The sequence below is a fragment of the Prionailurus viverrinus genome, chromosome B1 (assembly GCF_022837055.1).
Source record: "Prionailurus viverrinus isolate Anna chromosome B1, UM_Priviv_1.0, whole genome shotgun sequence".
Lineage (NCBI taxonomy): Eukaryota > Metazoa > Chordata > Mammalia > Carnivora > Felidae > Prionailurus > Prionailurus viverrinus.
Genome location: NC_062564.1, coordinates 87,124,151 through 87,143,613, shown reverse-complemented (window position 1 = coordinate 87,143,613; position 19,463 = coordinate 87,124,151). Strand labels below are relative to the sequence as shown.

General features: G+C 43.0%; 1 protein-coding gene across 12 annotated transcripts in view; it reads right to left on the bottom strand.

Annotated features, from left to right (window-relative positions):
- Positions 1-10,358, bottom strand: part of ELF2 (E74 like ETS transcription factor 2) — a 93,991-nt gene extending 83,633 nt beyond the window's left edge. For 7 of the 12 annotated variants that reach the window (XM_047855251.1, XM_047855257.1, XM_047855254.1 and 4 more), the window contains exon 1: positions 10,102-10,357. The gene's annotated coding sequence lies outside the window, so the exon portion shown is untranslated. Of the gene's footprint in view, positions 1-8,684; positions 8,704-10,101 lie in introns of those variants that run through there. The other 5 variants (XM_047855246.1, XM_047855250.1, XM_047855253.1 and 2 more) reach the window with 3 other exon arrangements.
- Between the last annotated feature and the right edge of the window lie 9,105 nt (positions 10,359-19,463).

Below are 19,463 nucleotides of genomic sequence, written 5' to 3'. Positions count from 1 at the left end.
ATGACAAAGTGAGATTTATCCTAGGACTAAGGCTGCTTTAGTATCTGAGAATCAATTAATATAATACACCATATTAATGGAATAAAAGACAGAAACCACACGATCATCTCAGACACTAAGGTGACCAACCATACTAGTTTGTCCAGAACAGAGGGGTTTCCCAAGATGAAGGAATTTCAGTGCTAAAACCAGAACGGTCTTAGGCAAAAGGTGACAGTTGGTCATGCTAACAGATGAAGAAAAAGCATTTGACAAAATCCCATAACCATTCATGATAAAAAATCAGGAACAAACTGGGATTAAAAAGGAATCCCTTACCAAATGTAGAGATCTGCTATACAACATTGTGCCTACAGTAAACAATACTGTACTGTATGCTTAAAAAGTTTAGAAAATAGATCTCATGTTAAGTGTTCTTACCAAAAGGAAATAAAAATTTAAGTATAAGATTTATGCACTGATACTATAAAATATCACTGAGAAAAATTAAAGATCGTTAAATCAAGAGAAATTTTCAAGTTCATATACTAGAAAACTCAATATTACAAGATTTGCAACTCTCCTCCAACTGATCCACAGATCCAGTGCATTCTCATCAAAATTCCAAGCCTGTTTTGCAGACATTAACAAGCTGATTCTAAAATTTTTTAAAATTTTATTTAAGTCAAAGTTAGTTACCATATAGTGTAATAATAATTTTAGGATCAGAATTTAGTGATTCATCACTTACATATTAACATGCAGTGCTCATCCCAAGTGCCTTCTTTAGTACCCATCCCCATTTAGCCCATCCCCCCAACCACCTCCTCTCCAGCAATGCTTAATTTGTTCTCTGTATGTAAGAGTTCTCTTAGAGTTTGCCTCCCTCTGTTTTATCTTATTGTTCCTTCCCTTCCCCTTATGTTCTTTTATTTCTTAAATTCCACATACAAATTAAATCATATGATATCTGTCTTTCTCTGACTGACTTATTTCACTTAGCATAATACCCTCCAGTTCCATCAGTGTTGTTGAAAATGGCAAGATTTCATTCTTTTTAATTGCTGAGTAATATTCCAGTGTGTGTGTGTGTGTGTGTGTGTGTGTGTGTGTGTGTGTGTGTACCACATCTTCTTTATCCATTCATCAGTTATATGGACATTTGGGCTCTTTCCACAATATGATCCTAAAATTTGTATAGAGGGCCTAGAAGAGCCATAACTTTTAAAAAGAAGAAAAGGGGGCGTCTGGGTGGCTCAGTCGGTTAAGCAGCCGACTTTGGCTCAGGTCATGATCTCACGGTGAGTTCAAGCCCCGCGTCAGGTTCTGTGCTGACAGCTCAGAGCCTGGAGCCTGTTTCGGATTCTGTGTCTCCCTCTCTCTGACCGCCTCCCCCCCCCCCCCCCCGCCCCGTTCATGCTCTGTCTCTCTCTGTCTCAAAAATAAATAAACGTTAAAAACAAAAATTTTTAAAAAATAAAAATAAAAAGAAGAAAAGAAGAACAAAATTGGAGGGCTTATACTACCTGGTTTCATAAGTTACCATAGAGCACAAAAATCAAATCACAGTAGTAAAAACATAAAGATAGACATATAGAGGGGCGCGTGGGTGGCTCACTTGGTTGAGCATCCTACTCTTGGTTTTGGCTCAGGTCATGGTCTCATGGTGTGTGGGTTTGAGCCCCGCATCCGGCTCTGTGCTGACAGTGTGGAGCCTGTTTGGGATTCTCTCTTTCTCCCTTTCTCTCTGTTCCTCCCCAACTCATGCTCTCTCTCTCTCTCTCAAAAATAAATAAACTTAAAAAGCTGTAAAAATTTAAAAATAAATTTTAAAAAAAGACAGACATAGATAATGGAACAGAATTGAGTGCCACATTTATAATCAGTGGAGAAATGATATTTTTTCAACATAGATATGTTGTCTTTTCAACAAACTATGCTAAGAGAATCCATATACAACAGATGAATTTAGACCCTTCATGCCATACATAAAAATTAACTGAAAACAGATCCAAAATCTAAGAGCAAAAATTATAAAAGATCTAGAAGAAAACAAAAGAGAAAATCCTCAATATCTTGGATTAGGCAAAGAGTTCTTACAACAAAAGAATGATCTATAGGGGCACGTGGGTGGCTCAGTCAGTTAAGCGTCTGACTTCAGCTCAGGTCATGATCTCACAGCTTGTGGGTTTGAGCCCCATGTCGCACTCTGTGCTGACAGCTCAGAGCCTGGATGGAGCCTGCTTCGGACTCTGTGTCTCCCTCTCTCTCTGCCCCTACCTCTCCCTCTCTCTCTCTCTCTCTCAAAAAACTAATAAACATTAAAAAAAAATTTTTTTTAATGATCTATAAAAGAAAAAAAGTGGGAAATTAAACTCCATCAAAATTAAAATTTGGGGGAAGGGGGCTCCTGGCTGGCTCAGTCAGTAGAGCATATGACTCTTGACTGTGAGGTCATGAGTTCAAGCCCCACAATGGGCCTAGAGCTTACTTAAAGAATAAAAACTCTAGGGGTACCTGGGTGGCTCAGTCAGTTGAGTGTCTGACTTCAGCTCAGTTTATCATCTCGCGGTTTGTGGGTTCGGGCCCCATGTCAGGCTTTGTGCTGACAGCATGGAGCCTGCTTCAGATTCTCTGTCTCCATCTCTTTCTGCCCCTCTCCTGCTCTCTCTCTCTCTCTCAAAAATGAACATTAAAAATCTGAAAAAATTAAAAAATTAAAACTCTAAAAAAAAAGTTTAATTATTACACTTCAAAGGCCTCCAATAAAAAAATGAAAAGACAAGCCACAGACGAGAAAATATGTGCAAATCATGTATCTAATAAAGGACTTGCATCCAGAATATATAACTTTTACAACTCTATAATAAAATTTTTTAAAAACAGGCAAAAGATTTGAATGGTTATTTCAACAAAAGGGATATATGAATGAATAATTACATGAAATGCTCAATGCCTTGAGTCTTTAAGAAAATGTGAATTTAAACCACAATAAGTTAACCACTTCATACCTACTAGAATAGCTATAACAAAAAAGACAGACAATAACTAGTGTTGACAAGGATGTGAAGAAACTGGAACTCTTACGCTGCTGTTAGAAACATAAACATATGGCCACTTTAGAAAACAGTTTGGCAGGTTCTTAAACAGTTAAATAGATAAGCCAGCAATTCTATTCCTAGTATCTACCCAAGAGAATGAAAGCATATATTCACATAAAGACTTGTATTCAAATGTTCAAGCTGCATTATTTGCAACAGTCAAAACTGGAAACCATCCAAATGCCTACCAACTGGTCAATAATAAACAAGATGTGGTATATCCATACAGTAGAATACTATTCAGCAATAAAAAGGAACAAAATACTGGTACATGCTACAATATTGATAAACGCCAAAAAACATTATGCTAAGTGAAAGAAGCCTGATGTTTCTTGTGTGATTCCATTCCTATGAACTACCCAGAAAAGGCAAATCTATAGAGACAAAACACAAGTCAGTGGTTGCCTGGGATGGGGGTGGGGGATTGAGGGTAAATGCAAACAGACCAGAAGTAATTTTGGGGAGGGGACAAAAATGTTCTGAAACTGGCTTGTAAGCTTAAACCAGTCCTGCTGTCAGTCTGTTGGAGTCAGATACTGTGCATCCCACTCAGTCCCTGCCATTGCTGTCTCCCACCATGTTGAAGATGAGCTCCACTTCTCCATCCCTAGGATAGACCACCTGGAGCTGGCCTCCCTGGCCTCCCATTGGCCCAGTGCTGAGTCCAGCAACTTCACGCATATAAAGCTCTGTCCCTGATCACCAAGCAGGACCTGGTGGCCTGAGAAGACCCTGGGCCCTCCCCCTGGCTGGCTGGGCCACCAGGCTCCCTCCCCTGATTCTGGGGAGTCCCAGGGGAGTGTCATCTCCCCAGTCCTCTCTTACAGACCTTTCTTTGCTGAATTAAAGTTTGTAAGAAGAAAGAAAGAAAGAAAGAAAGAAAGAAAGAAAGAAAGAAAAGAAAAGAAAAGAAAACTGGCTTATAATGACAGTATAACAATTCTATATGTTTACTAAAAATAACTGAATTGTTTTTATGGCTGAATAATATTGCATTGTGTATATATATTTATACACTGCATTTTCTTTTTTTAATGTTTATTTATTTTGAGAAAGCGCACACGCGCACACACAAGAGACGGAAGGGCAAAGAGAGAGGAAGACAGAGAATACAAAGCAGGTCCGTGCTGTCAGCCTGATACAGGGCTCAATCTCAAGAACCGTGAGATGAAAACTTGAGCTGAAATCAAGAGTCGGGCGTCTAACTGACTGAGCCACCCAGGCACCCCTATACCACATATTCCTTATCTATTCATCAGTCGATGGACATTTGGCCTCTTTACATAATGTGGCTATTGTTGATACTGCTGCTATAAACATTGGGGTACATGTACCCCTTCGAATCAGTATTTTTGTATCCTTTGGGTAAATACCTACTAGTGCAATTGCTGGGTAGTAGGGTAGTTCTATTTTTAACTTTTTGAGGAACCTCAAAAAGTTTTCCAGAGTGGCTGTACCAGTTTGCATTCCCACCAACAGCAAAAGAGGGTTCCTCCTTCTCTGCATCCTCACCAACATCTGTTGTTTCCTGTGTTGTTAATTTTAGCCATTCTGACAGGTGTAAGGTAGTATATCATTGTAGTTTGGGAAAAACAAATAAAAATAAAAATAAAATTAACTGAATTGTGCACTCAAAATGGATTCATTTTGGGCATTAAATAACTCAAGATACTAATTTTTTAAATTGAAGTGTAGTTGACATATTAGTTTCAAGTGTATGACATAGAAATTTAACATTTATATAGATTACAGAGCAATCATCACAATAAATCTAGCTACCATCTATCACCACCATACAAGGTTGTTACAGATTAATTATATTTCTTGTGCTCTACATTGAATATTTATGTCTTAATTTATTTTACAACTGGAAGTTGGTACCTTTTAACTCCTTCCCCTATTTTTTCCATCCCCTTGTCCCCCCTCCCCTCTGGCAACCACCAAATTGTTCTGTGTATCTATGGGCCTGTTTCTGTTTTGTTGTTCATTTGTTTTGTTGTTCATTTGATATAATATCATACAGTATTTGCCTCTGACTTATTTCACATAGTATAATACCTCCTAGATCCATTCACGTTGTTGCAAATGGCAAGATTTCACTCTTTTTTATGGTTAAGTAATATTCCACTGTCTATATACCACATCTTTATCCATTCATGTATCGATGGACACTCAGGTTGTTTCCATATCTTGCCCATACTAAGTAATGCTGCTATGAACACAGGGTGCGTATATCTTTTAAAATTAGTATTTTCATTTTCTTCAAATAACCAGAAGTGGATTTGCTGGACTGTACGATAGTCCTACTTTTATTTTGCAGAAACTCCATAGTGTTTTCCATAGTAGCTACACCATTTTGCATTCCCATGAACACTACACAAGAGCTCTCTTTCCTCCACATCCTTGCCAACCCTTGTTATTTCTTGTCTTTTTGATAGTAGCCATTCTAACATGTGTGAAGTGATATCTCATTGTTGTTTTGACCTGCATTTCCTTGATGATTAGGGATGTTGAGCACCTTTTCGTGTGTCTGTTTGCCACCTGTATGTCTTTTTGGAGAAATGTCTACTTGGGTCCTCTGCCCATTTTTTAATTGGACTTTTTAATATATTGAGTTGTAAGTTCTTTCTATATTTTGGAATACTGACCCCTTATCAGTTACATCATTTACAAGTATCATCTCCCATTTATGAGGTTGCCTTTTCATTCTGTTGATGGTCTCCTTCACTAATAGTTTCATCAGCTTTTTTTTTATTTAAAAAAATGTTTTTTAATGTTTATTTATTTTTGAGACAGAGCATGAACGAGGGAGGGGCAGAGAGAGAGGGAAACACAGAATCCAAAGCAGGCTCCGGGCTCTGAGTTGTCAGCACAGAGCCCGACGTGGGGCTCAAACCTGTCAGCCGTGAGATCGTGACCTGAGCTGAAGTCAGACGCTCAACCAACTGAGCCACCCAGGTGCCCCTTCATCAGCTTTTCAGTCTGATGTAGTCCTACTTACTTTTCTTTTGCTGCCCTTACCTGAGGAGATAGATGCAAAAAAATACTGCTCAGGCACATGTCCAAAAGCTTCCTGTTTATGTTTGCTTCCAGGATTTTTATGGTTTTTGGTTTTACATTTAAGTCTTTAATCCACTTTGAGTTTATCTTCCTATATAAGAAAGTGGTCCAGGGGCACCTGGATGGCTCAATCTGTGGAGCATTCAGCTCTTGATCTCAGGGTAATGAGTTCAGGCTTCACACTGGATGTAGAACTTACTTAAAAAATAAAAAATAGAGCACCTGGGTGCCTCAGTCGGTTAAGCATCCAACTGCAGCTCAGGTCATGATCTCACAGTTTGTGAGTTCAGGCCCCCTGTCAGGCTCTGTGCTGACAGCTCAGAGCCTGGAGCCTGCTTCGGATTCTGTGTTTCCCTCTCTCTCTGCCCCTTTCCTGCTCACACTGTCTCTGTCTCCCTCTCTCAAAAATAAAACATTTAAAAAATTTTAATTTTTTTTTTTCTTCAAAGTTTATTTATTTTTGGGACAGAGAGAGACAGAGCATGAACGGGGGAGGGGCAGAGAGAGGAGGAGACACAGAATCAGAAACAGGCTCCAGGCTCTGAGCCATCAGCCCAGAGCCTGACGCGGGGCTCGAACTCCCGGACCGCGAGATCGTGACCTGGCTGAAGTCGGACGCTTAACCGACTGCGCCACCCAGGCGCCCCAAAAAATTTTAAATTAAATAAGCAATAAAATAATAAGGTGGTCCAGTTTCATTCTTTTGCCATGTAGTTGTCGTTTTCCCAGCACCATGTACTGAAGAGACTGTCTTTTCCCTGTGGTAGCTTCTGGCCTCCCCTGCTGAAGATTAATTAACTTTATAAGCATGGGTTTGTTTCTGGACTCTACTCTGTTCTGTTGATCTAGATGTCTGTTTTTGTGCAAGTACCATACCATTTTGACTACTATAGCTTTGTAGTATAGTTTGAAATCAGGGAACAAATCTTTAGGTTTGTTCTTCTTTCACAAGACTGCTTGGGCTATATGGGGTCTTTTGTGGTTCTATACAAATTTTGGGATTATCTGTTCTACTTCTGCAAAAAAATGCCATTGGAATTTTGATAGAGATTACACTGAATCTGTAGATTGCTTTGGATAATATGGACATTTTAACAATATTAATTCTTGTAATCCATGAGTATGGTTTATCTTTCCATTTGTTTGTATTATCTTTAATTTCTTTCATCAATGTTTTACGGTTTTCAGAGTAATGTCTTTTAACTCCTTGGTTAAATTTACTCCTTGGTATTTTATTCTTTTAAAAAAAAATTTTTTTTTAATGTTTATTTTTGAGAGAGAGGGAGAGAGACAAAGAGAGCGTGCATGCATGGGGGAGGGGCAGAGAGAGAGGGAGACACAGAATCTGAAGCAGGCTCCAGGCTCCACAGTCAGCACAGAGCCTGACACAGGGCTGGAATTCACAAACCACAAGATCATGACCTGACTCAAAGTCGCTCAACTGACTGAGCCAACCAGGCACCCCAGTATCTTAATCTTTTTGATGCAATTGTGAATGGGATTGTTTTCTTAATCTCTCTTCCTGATAGTTCATTATTAGTGTATGGAAATGCAACAGACTTGTGCATATTAATTTTCTATGCTGTGTACATACCTAAGAGAAATGAAAACACAGCCACACAAAAACTAATACAAAAATGTTCACAGTGGCCTTGTTTATAATAGCTAAAAAGTGGAAACTCAAATGTCCAACTAATAGATTAATAATGTGGTACATCCATATAATAGACTATTACTCAGCAATAAAAATAATGACACATGCTACAACATGTGAACTTTGAAAACTTTATGCTAAGTGAAAGAAACCAGTCATGAAAAATCACATATTGTATGACTCCATTTATATAAAATGCCCAGAATAAGCAAATCTATAGAGACAGATGAGTGGTTGCCTAGAGCTGGGAATCTTGTGGGGGGAGGGGGGGGGGGAGAGTAACCACTAAACCGTACAGAGCTCCTTTTCCCATAATGAAAATGTTCCAAAACTGATTATGGTGATGGTTGCACAACTCTGTGAATATATTCAAAATTACTGTACACTTTAAATTGGTGAACTAAATGGTATATGAATTATATCTCAATAAAACTACTACAAAAAAAAAAAAACCACTTGGTGTACAATCTATGAGTAGGTAAAGCCATCAACACTGGTAGGACTACCACAGCCAAAGTTACCAACCTATTTATTTAGGACAAAAAAATCTCAAAGTTACAAATACCTTCCAATCATACTGATTATTTTGTAAATGAGTATACATCTGAAATGAGAAGCAATGATTAATCAAAGTAATTAGTTAAGTCACTAACCTTAAAAAATAAATTTGACATTAAATATTCAGATTTCAAATGCCCAAGATACTTCAATTTTCTACTTCATGTGTTTCCTAGGAGATAGTTCATTGACAGTCATATGAACGTCCTGCATAAACTGGATTGCCCTACATATATATGTGTATGTATACACATATATATGTAAAGTTTAATCATTCCTTAATTCCTTAAATGAAATTCAATAATTTCCAGGCTTATATAAAATCATTCTACCTTTTAAAGAGAAGAAGAAACTCTGATATGAAAATATCCAATTCTACGTTGGTAAACTGTACATTCTTCTGTGATTCTGGCACTATAGAAAGTGCATAATTTGCCTCTCCATATTGACTCATAGGTAAAAAGAAAAGCAAATCTGATTACCAAAGACAAGATTACTGTTTTATCATCACTGGATTAAAATTAAAGCCACACAGCTAAAGTAAAATGTTCAGTTTTAGAACATTTTAGTTTTAGAATGAAGACCCCCCCCCCCCTCACTCATTTAAACAAGTACTAAGAACTTAAAGGCTGTTCTGCAGCTAATCTAGCTCCTAGAAAGAGAGCCCAGGATGCTGGCACATAAGAAACTGCAATCGGGATTACTCTTGGCCTTATGGAATATTTTCTCTGTCCTTTATCGACGTGGAATAAAAATGCCCAATGGAGCGGGGTCGCGGGTCGGAGGTCGGGGGGGGGGGGGGGCGCCTCGGCTACCCTGCTCTCAAAGCTGCTCGGTCAGTCAGCACCAACCCTAGCAGAGCCCTAACCATTCCTTTCCCGCGCCCCCAAACATCCAGTAGCACGGTCCCAAGGGGACAGCTTCCCCAACAGAGGATCCAGAAGGCGGTCATTGGACGCGCGTGTTACCGAGCCCGTTTTTGTTTGGTTTAAAAAACAGATTCCTATCACAGCCAAACCTCCCTACCCCCAGGGGAATTGGGGGAAGTGGCAGCAGGGGGCCGGAGTGGAAAGTGAGAATAAAAGAAGAACCGAGTACAACCTGCCAGGCAAGCTAGCCGCGGAGAGAAGGAAAGGTAAGAGGCGGCGATAAGGCCGGACGGGGAAGGAAACTGGTTTCCAGCCCTTCACGCCACCCCGAGCGGCCCAAGCCTTCCAGGACCCGCCCCGATCTCGCTGCCCTGCCCCGGCGCCGGCCGCAGCCTCCCGCCCTACCCGACCCTCCCAGGACGCGCTTCCTCCGGAGCCGGACCCCCGCCCTGGCCTCCCCGCGGGATAAGGCGGGTCAGTTCAGTCCGCTTCTCGGCAGAGGTGACTCGCGCGGAGATGTAAACACAGCGAGACCAGCTGCGCTCGGCCCATCCCCCCCCCCCCCCTCCGCCGGGGTCCGTAACCTCTTCCCTCAGCCCTGCCCCGCGCCCTGTGCTCCTCGCGGGCAGGCGCGCAGCGCGCCTTCCCCTTTCTCCAAGTCCCGCTTCCCGACCGTTGCCTGGGGGCACTGAGCCCCCTTCCCCAGTTCCTAGCCGTTGTCACCGCCACAGCCTCCGGAAAACCCTCGGCAAACCCCGGAGCAAACAACACAGGCGCGGGGCGGGGGTGCGGAGGGAGGAGGAGGCACTCGGGACGGCGAGGCTTTATCGCCGCGCCCTCCGCGCTCCCTCCCACCAGCCTCGGCTGCCCGCGCTCTTACCTGCTCTCCGCGTCGCCCGGGAAGACCACGGCGTCGCTTTCCCTCCCGGCAGGGCCGAGGACTAGCACCGCCGCCGCCGCTGGCCGGGCGTCCCGAGGGAGCCGGGGCCTCCCCGGCAGCCCGAGCCGCTCCAGTGGGAGAAGAGGAAACAAAACAGCGGCGAGCCGGCCCGCGCAGCGCCCCCCGCCCGCGCCGCCCCACGGATCCCCAACCGCCGAGGCGACGGCGGCGACACAGAGCCCGGCGCGGGGAGCAATGGTGGCCCCCGCCCTCGCCCCGCTCCCGGCCCCCTCCCTCCACCCCCCGCTTCAGCTCCTCCCCCTCGGCCTCCTACCGCCGCCACCAGGACACTCGAGTCCGCCTCCCCCACCCCGCCCGCTCCGAGCGCTCCTCCCCTCCCCACGCGGCGAGGGAGCGGGGGGGGGGGGGGGGGGGCAGCACAGCCAGTCACCGCTGCGTCTGTCAAACCAGGGCTGGCTATTTATACCCGGCAGGGCCCCACCGGCCCCCTAACCGGCCAACCTGCTTCGGTGGCTGTCTCGACTCTCGCCCGCCCCTTATCCCCCAACTTCTACCAAACCCGCCTTCTCAGGTAAAGACTCTGGGCACTTGTCCCGCGCCCTGCTCTGGGCTCCCCCATCCCACTCTCCAACCCCGGACTGGTGCCGGAGCCCCAAGACGCGGGCAGGCGCGTGGGGGTGGCGGGGCCGTGCGTGCACCTGCAGCGCCCGCCCGCTTCTCCCAGCTGGCCGGGACCGCACGCACACACCCTCGCCACTCTCAGAAGCCTCCGCGGGCCCTGGCTGTCACTCCATCCCCAGCTCTGGACTCCCGCCCTTCTCCAGGGACTGTTCCGCACTCGGGCAGTCTGACAGTTACCGGGGGCCGGGGGCTGGAGAAACTCCTAGCCCTTTCCACTCTCCACTCAGCCTGGGCTAAGTAAAAGGTGGGGGCGCGAGCGCGCCGCCAGCCCCGCCCCGGCCCCTCCTCGGTCAGTGACGCAGGTGGCGCACCGCCCCTCCAACCTCGCGCCCTCGGCGCCGCCCGCTCCTCCTCCTCGCTCGCAGGCGCCCGGCCTTGTACACCCGCGACCCCGCCCCATTCCCAGAAATTACCACCCGCCCAACGGCCGGGCCGCGCGGCGGTTGGTGCCCGCGTTTGCTGACGGTCGGGTGGCGGGGCTCAGCGCGCAGCTGCGGAGCGCGGCGGGCGGCCCCTTGGCGCTGCCCCCCGAGCTGCGGGCGCCCGCACCAAGCCATTGTCGCTCCTCGCTCGGTCAGCTCGGTTGAGTAACTCAAGTCCGAGTATTGTTGTTGCGAGAATGCGGGAGTGTGTTGGTGCGGGGGTATTTTGGTCGCAATGCCTAACGAATTCGAAAATGAAAACCCAGCAGTAGCTGCACGCTTCTGGTTTCCCCACTTTCACACAAAGGGGAACCTCTGAGCAGGGCACTCACGCGCCTTCAAATGCATAAAAGCCAATGACACGGTGTCCTGGACTGTCCTGCGTTTGGAGCGCCTCACTAATGATCTTTCTTACGCACAGTTAAGCCTACAAACGCAAAGTTGTGGCACAATCTATTCCCCCACCACCACGCTTCGCCGCCGCCGCATTTTCTTGTATTTGTTTCTTTAACAAAGAGCGATGACTGTCCCGGTGCGCGGAGGGACTAATTCTAGCCCTCTGTCGGGCTCCTGCAGCCCCACTCCGATAGACCTGGCGCAGTACTCGCCAGGTTCATTTCTGGGCTCCAGCCTTAGTCTTTTTGCAGTTCCAGAACCAGTCAGGAGAGAAAAGAAAACCCTAAGGAATACAAGTGATAGCTGTTCTTGAAAGTAACGTGGGAACCATGGAAATAACCTTAGAGCAGGTCTCAAATGTCAGAGGACCACAGGAGGCCCCACTCATTTGTCTTTGAAGAACCTAAGAATTTAATGATCTCTTTCTTTTTTAAAGCTATTAATGCTTTTTTATTTACTGGGGGTGCGGAGGTGGGAGTGGGATTTTTCCTTTCCTGTCTGAAAAAGCAACTCTGGTGACTCCTTCATAGATTTTTACTTTGAAATGTAGGGGGAGACTGGATAGCAAATAGGGTTAGTCAAAGAGATCTTCTGAACTCTGATGAAGTTTTATGAATTCCTGAGTTCTAAAACATGGCGACTCGGCATTCTTTTGAACTAAAGAATTCAAAACTTTAACACACACACACACACACACAAAACAACAGATTACTACAAACCTAGCACCCTTTCTAGGGCAGTATTTTTAATCTTCTATTTCCAAAAATAGGGAACCGTTGTCCACTGGATATTTGTAAGGAATTAATTATACTACTGAATGTCTATGACATTAACATGTCATATAAGGAGCATGCAAGGACAAAGCCTAATTCCTATAGTTAGGAACAGATCTCACCTGCTGGGTGAAATCATTCCAGTTTTCAGCTACCATGAGAAGAAACGTCTCTCTCCAACTGCCAATTGGAAGTAAACTGGAAAGTCCCAGGCAGATAACAATGGTAAATAACATCATTGTTTCCAATTCTTCAGTGCTCCTTCCATGCATGTTCTTTAAAATGTGGCTTTGCATTTCTCCTGATTGGAGATAGAAAGTTTCTCCACCCCACCGATGTCGGGCTTAGATTATTCCACTTGCTTTTGGCTGAAGGAATATGGGCAGAAGTGACAGTGTAACAGTTCTGAGCCTGTTTTTAGGAGATTTTGCATGTTTCTGCTTGCCTCCCTCCCACACTTGCCTTTCACAATGTGAAGAACATGACTTGGTAGTCTTCTGGGACAAGAAGAATGAGAGACATGAGGTGGTCTAGAACCATCCCCAACTTGGAGCCAGTGACCTGCCGAAAAAAAGCCTTGTTTTAAACACTGTGTTTTGGAGTGGTTTTTTTTACCCAGAATTAGTTTTCCAATCATTGACTGTGGAATAGGAGACGGAGCAATCTGCTTTCTTAGTACTGGCTTTGAAGGTCCCAAACTTAGGTCTTTGGGGTTAGCTCTTTGAGAGTGGGTCTTGGAAAGACACATCCTTTGTGGAAGCTAGCCATGTAAGAAACTGAAAAAGTTTGTAGCAAGCATTCTGAAGACCTCAGGTTCAGTAGGAAAGGGGTGATGTGGTCAGTAGTCCTAGTTAATGATCATAGAATAAGAGGTCTCCGGGTTGTAACTCAATTGCTCTTGCCTTTTTTTTTATTATACAATTTATTTTTTAATTATGCAAGTGTCTCATTAATACATTCTCATCGTCAATTTTCAAATAATACAAAACAGACTTTTTAAAAACCAAGTCTCCTCATTTCCTTCTCGATTTCCCTTTCCACTCCTCACCCTTCACACATACCTGTCATTACACACCTCTACCCTTCCACAGGTAACCATAAATGATAGTTTAGCATTTCAGCTTCCTGACATTTTCCATGCATTTATATACATATACATGCAATTATGTAGACTAACTAGAAATGAAATGGTATAATATGTGTATTAGATAGAACGCTTCTGTACTTCTTTTCTGTTTATTTACCCTTTATTCTCTCTTATTTACCTAAGAAAGTATTTTTAAAGTTCCAGCCTGGCTTTAGTATGGTAGATTAACCAGGAGAAGAGGTTTTCCCCCTTTTATATCAGAATGTTAAATGGGAAAAGGACCTTTTAGGGCCAGTTTAGGGATGGGAGTGATATCATGAGGAACACCGAAGAAGACTAAATTCTCCTACTGGTAGCCAGTAAATCATTGCCCTTCCCAAACTGGAAATTCTCTTTCTTGAGATAATCCTTGGACACTTTGAGTTACAGCTGATTAAATAATGCTATATTCTCTTACAACATTTCAAAGTGAGTAGTCCAAGAGAAGGGGATTCTGTGCTGTGTTTTCTGACCTAGCCTCAAGAGTCACACACGCGCATGCACACCTGTGCCTTACCACCAGTGAAGATCCCTGGGGCCATGTTGGAAGTGAGCTACTACAAGGGCATTCTGCAGTAGTAAATTTTGAATTGCTGATAACAGCCTTTAAACCTGTTGGATTCCCTCATTACAGATGGGCAAATCCCCAGGTTACCACCAATTATGTAGACTCTCAAGAACAACCAGAAAAATCTCTTCTTTTGCTTCTCCCTAAAGAATGAGTGGTCTGGGCGCTATTGTCCAAGTTTTATTCTGGTATTAGCCTACCTTATTTATAAGCCACTGTATCCATCCCTCCCACCACCCCTCTCTGGGCTTCTACGAAAATATTATTCATAACTCTCCCATACTCTGGTTCTGAAAGGGACTCAGTCTCCAGACTCACTTTTGTTTGAGGTATCATTTTGCCTTGTATGAATCAGAATCTCTTAAACGTCATATGTTAAACAAGTTATAAGAGGCTTTCTTCAGAGAATGGTCAAAAACAAAATAATTTCAGGGGGGACATGTTAAGTTTCCAGAATCCAATGAAACAATTCTTGAAAATGAAATTTGCATCATCAAATGCCATCAGAAATCACCAAGTTTTGAATATGGAAGAGAAGTTAAATCTACATGAGTTGCACATGTAATTTTACCATGGAATGTTTTCTAATAAAATAAGTACTTAAAGTCATTTCATACTTTGAGTTCTTGATATATTTTTAAAGCAGCCTTCTCTTTAAGATAGTACTTTACCTGGAAGTATTTTATTAATTCTATTAACAAATAAATTACTTTTGGCATACATTTTACTGCTTTATTAAAATAATTTGAAGTGTCAGGGCACCAAGGTGGTTCAGTCGGTTGAGCATTCAACTTCACCTCAGGTCATGATCTCACCTCAGGTCATGATCATGAGTTCGAGCCCCATGGGGTGGGGGTGGGGGGCTCTGTGCTGACAGCTCAGAGCCTGGAGCCTGCTTTGGATTCTGTGTCTCTGTCTCTCTCTGCCCCTCCCCCGCTTGTGCTCTGTCTCTCTCTCTCTCTCTCTTTCTCTCTCTCAAAAAAATAAACATTAAAAAATATCTGAAGTTTTGAAGATGGATTATATTTTATTCTAGTTAGAATTTCTAATATTTTCCATGATAAAACCAATTTTTGTAAGCAGATTTGCCTACTTATCTTTATTATAAAAATTAAAAACCCAAATGAAATGTACATGAAGACATTTTATTAGTGATTTAAGATCATATTAATCTTTAGAGTCTCTGAATGAAATTGGTTTCTTAATAAAATTCAGGATAAATGCCATAGTAGTTAATTAAAACACAAAGATAAATATATTCCACGGGGAAAGTTCTGAAATAAATTTCCATATTTGTGAGCTGACTAGTTTTCAAGGGCATTTAACTGTTTCTTCCATGATACTAAGTTAAAATGGATTAATAGAAATTTTCCTTTCCATTCATTTCCTGGATCACTCTAAAGAATAGAAAAGCAAACCAAAAGCTTTGTTTTTTCCACCATTTATTTGCTTTCTTCTCTGCAGTTTTTTTTCCTACTGGCCAGCGAGTCAGAGTGAGTGACACTATTTTAGCAATAGTAAATAATAACAACAATAACAGGGGCTCCTGGGTGGCTCAGTTGGTTAAGCGTCTGACTTCGTCTCAAGACCTGATCTCACGGTTTGTGAGTTTGAGCCCTGCATCAGGCTCTCTGCTGTCAGTGCAGAGCCTGCTTCAGATGGTCTGTCCCTCTCCGACTGCCCCTCCCCACTTTCTCTCACAAAAATAAGTGAACATTAAAAAAACAATAATAACAATAATATTGGCCACCGTTAGTATACTGTTGGTACCTTACATGCTCTTAGGAGCATCTCCATGTCACAATTCACACTGAAGGTAAGAAAGGTTAAGCCACTCATTCAAAGTTACACAGTTGACAATAGAGTTGGCTATTGAATCCTCCAGAGCCTGTCCTCTTAACCACTAGCACTTCTGAAGTGCAGGCATATTTTAACTGTTCATGACCAAACATCAAGGACAAAAGGTATTGCCCTCTGCTTCAGCTTTGACACCAGCCTCAAGCCCCAGTCCCCCAAATTCCCTGGGCTTGGATACCACCTTGCAGTCCTACTCACCTCTGTTTGGGGCCCTGTTCTGCCTAACATAGCAGACACTACTGCAGATGGCTGAGTGTTTCTGGCCGTCTTCCCTATTTCCCTCTCTCCAGACACTCCTTCCTCCACTGGGTGCCAATATATTACCTCTACTCCAGTTCCTGTTTCCTGTTCTTCCTGTCTGCTTCATTGTGTCTCCTGTATCTGCTGATGACACTGACTGCTAAGCAAAAAGAGAAATTAGGGTCAGGATAAGAAGCCAATCAATCTGGAGGATGGAAGGGTCACTATAATTAAGAAGAACTATAATTAAACTGTGAATGCCAGACAGAAGAAAATGGAGTAAATGGGAAGATGGGTTGAGAGTTTTAAAATACCGTGAATCTATATGAATGACTGGAAATTCCCATAATGTGAAGGAGAAGAGGAAAATAAGAATAACTCTATCGTTGATATTCAAAAGTTCATGATAGGTATACTAATTGATAATATCTGTACTTATATATGGTCAGAGTCCTAAATACCAACAAAATACTTTTGAAATTTTGCATCATCTTAACAGTTTTGATTGAATGTGTACTTTCTTTTAACCTTTTCTTTTAGGGGCGCCTGGGTGGCTCAGTCGGTTGAGCATCCGACTTCGGCTCAGGTCATGATCTCTCGGTCCATGAGTTCGAGACCCACGTTGGGCTCTCTGCTGACAGCTCAGAGCCTGGAGCCTGCTTCAGACTCTGCGTCTCCCTCTCTCTCTGACTCTCCCCCATTCATGCTCTGTCTCTCTCTGTCTCAAAAATAAATAAACGTTAAAAAAATTTTTTAAATCTTTTCTTTTAAACCTCTTAACAACCGAATCAGGAAAGTACTGTTATCATTTTGCAGATTATGACACTGACGTGACTGAAGGAGTGAGCAACTTTCTCAAGACCACCAGCAAGTGAATAATGGTGCCAGGCAAGAAATCCAAGCAGGCTGGCTCCAGACTCCATGCTCCCAGCACTCTGCTCAGCTTCCTCCTCCTCTGCATTGTCCTCTCCAGGGTTGAAGGAGAGACCAGGCCAGCTTCTCCCTATCCTGTCCAGCTTCTCTTTATGAATAAGCCAATACCTCTGACATGTGATTTGACTGGTGAAGGGGCCCAGTTCACAATTCAGCAAGCCTCAAAGTGGATTATATTCTACCAGCAGAATATTTTCAGAGCCCACTTACTAAGTCTGCGTTTTTATTTGGTTACCTGGGTGGAGAAAGAAAATTAATATGTTAACAAGGACTAATTATATTACTACCCGGTGTGTCTGAGGAGCAAGTACATCCCTTTGTGATCAGTATAAGCTACAGAAGTAAGTTTTGACAGGTAGAAGAGACAAGGTTGGAGTCTCCAACCTCCAGCTTTCAGTCTTCTATATCTGTGAGAACTATTATATATTTACTCTGACCCAATCATTCTATGTTGAGAACACTAAGGCCTAAAAATAAGTTACTTACTTTTGTTAACACAGGTGAGCAGAGTTGGAATTTGAATCCAGGTTTTCTTATTTTTACAAGCTCCCTTTTTGAGATCGCTGAAGTGAAAGTTGAAGAACAGGAAGGTCTTTGGAAATGATGCCCTTGAGCCTAATGGGGAAGTTTAGCAATAATAACCTCCCTCTCACTGACTTTGTCCGGCTGAGCAAGAAAGGGAGGGATGGAATAAAAGTCAAGTGTAGAATGACAGAGACAGGCTTCAATCTGGTGAGGTACCGGGAAAGAGTTGGGAAATTAAGGAGCCAAGGCAAATCTCAGGAAAGAGCAAAATTGATTAGGTAAACTGTGGACTCACATGTAGACAGTTATCTATTTTACAGTTGTGTCCATAGCTAGCCATACCCTTTTGTTCAAAATTATTTTGCTTTTCAGTTTTCCTCAGGGTGTCCTGTATATTTTTATTCAGGTGGTCCACATTTATTATAAGCCAATTTTGGTGTTTTTCCCAACACATATGATGGAAAGCTTAATCATGTGTATATTGTTCACATATACACATATACACATGTGATATTTCAGTCTTTAATATTTCTTATTTACCATTAACCCAAAGAGCCCTTCAATCACTCATATAGTCCTTTTTGAATTAGACAGGAACTAGATATACTGAACTTCCAAATAACAGTGGTTGAGAAAAGCAAGTGAGTTACACATCTGGTTTTTAGACCAAATGAGTAGCACTGAGTCTTTTTAAGTGTAAAATTTTTTAATTTTTTTTTAATGTTTATTTATTTTTGAGACAGAGAGAGACAGAGTGTGAGCAGGGTAGGAACAGAGAGAGGGAGACACAGAATCCAAAGCAGGCTCCAGGCTCTGAGCTGTCAGCACACAGCCCAATGCAAGGCTCAAACTCACAAACCGTGAGATCATGACCTGAGCTGAAGTCGGACACTTAACCGACTGAGCCACCCAGGCGCCCGTTGAGTGTAAAATTTTTAAATGGCAACAGCAGGTGCTTCTGTAAATGGTCTAGATGTCTTGAAAGGGGATTAATGAGTAGTCCACAGGACAACGGTGCATGTGATTGACTTTGTGAAACCCTCCCCCAACAAAAATAAATTAGCTGGAACCCTGTTTTCCCATAGCAGGTTTTTGGGGTGAGATAAATGAACGGGGTAAAGGTATGAAAAAGTAATATAAGAAAGCAAGAGTCTTTTGTGTACTCCAGGTATACTAGTCGTTTCTATTCTTGTAGGAAAAATGTTTCAAAGATCTAATGCAAGAGGGGCACCTGGCTGGCTCAGTTGGTACAGTTTGTGACTCTTGCTCCTGTGGTGAAGTTTGAGCCTCAAGTTGGGTGTAAGATTACATAAAAATAAAACCTTATTCAAAAAAAGCGATTGGGGGTGGGGCGCATGAGTGGCTCAGTCCGTGGAGCATCTGACTCTTGATTTCAGCTCAGGTCATGATCCCAAGGTCATGAGATCAAGCCCTGCATTGTGCTCCTTGATGAGCATGAAACCTGCTTAAAATTCTCTCTCTCTCTACCTCTGCCCTCTCCCCAGTTCATGCACTCTCTCTCTCTCTTAAAACATTTTTTTAATCATAATTAAAATTTAAAAATTTTTTAAATTAAAAAAATGCAAGATGGGGCGCCTGTGTGGCTCAGTCAGTTAAGCGTCTGACTTTGGCTCAGGTGGTGATCTAACAGTTCGTGAGTTTGAGCCCCACATCAGACTCTGTGCTGACAGCTCAGAGCCTGGAACGTGCTTTGGATTCTGTGTCTCCCTCTCTCTCTGCTTCTCCCTGCTCACAAGCTGTCTCTCTCTCAAAAATAAAGATTAAAAACAAATGCAAGAAAAAAAGAGAAAAGAAGGGCG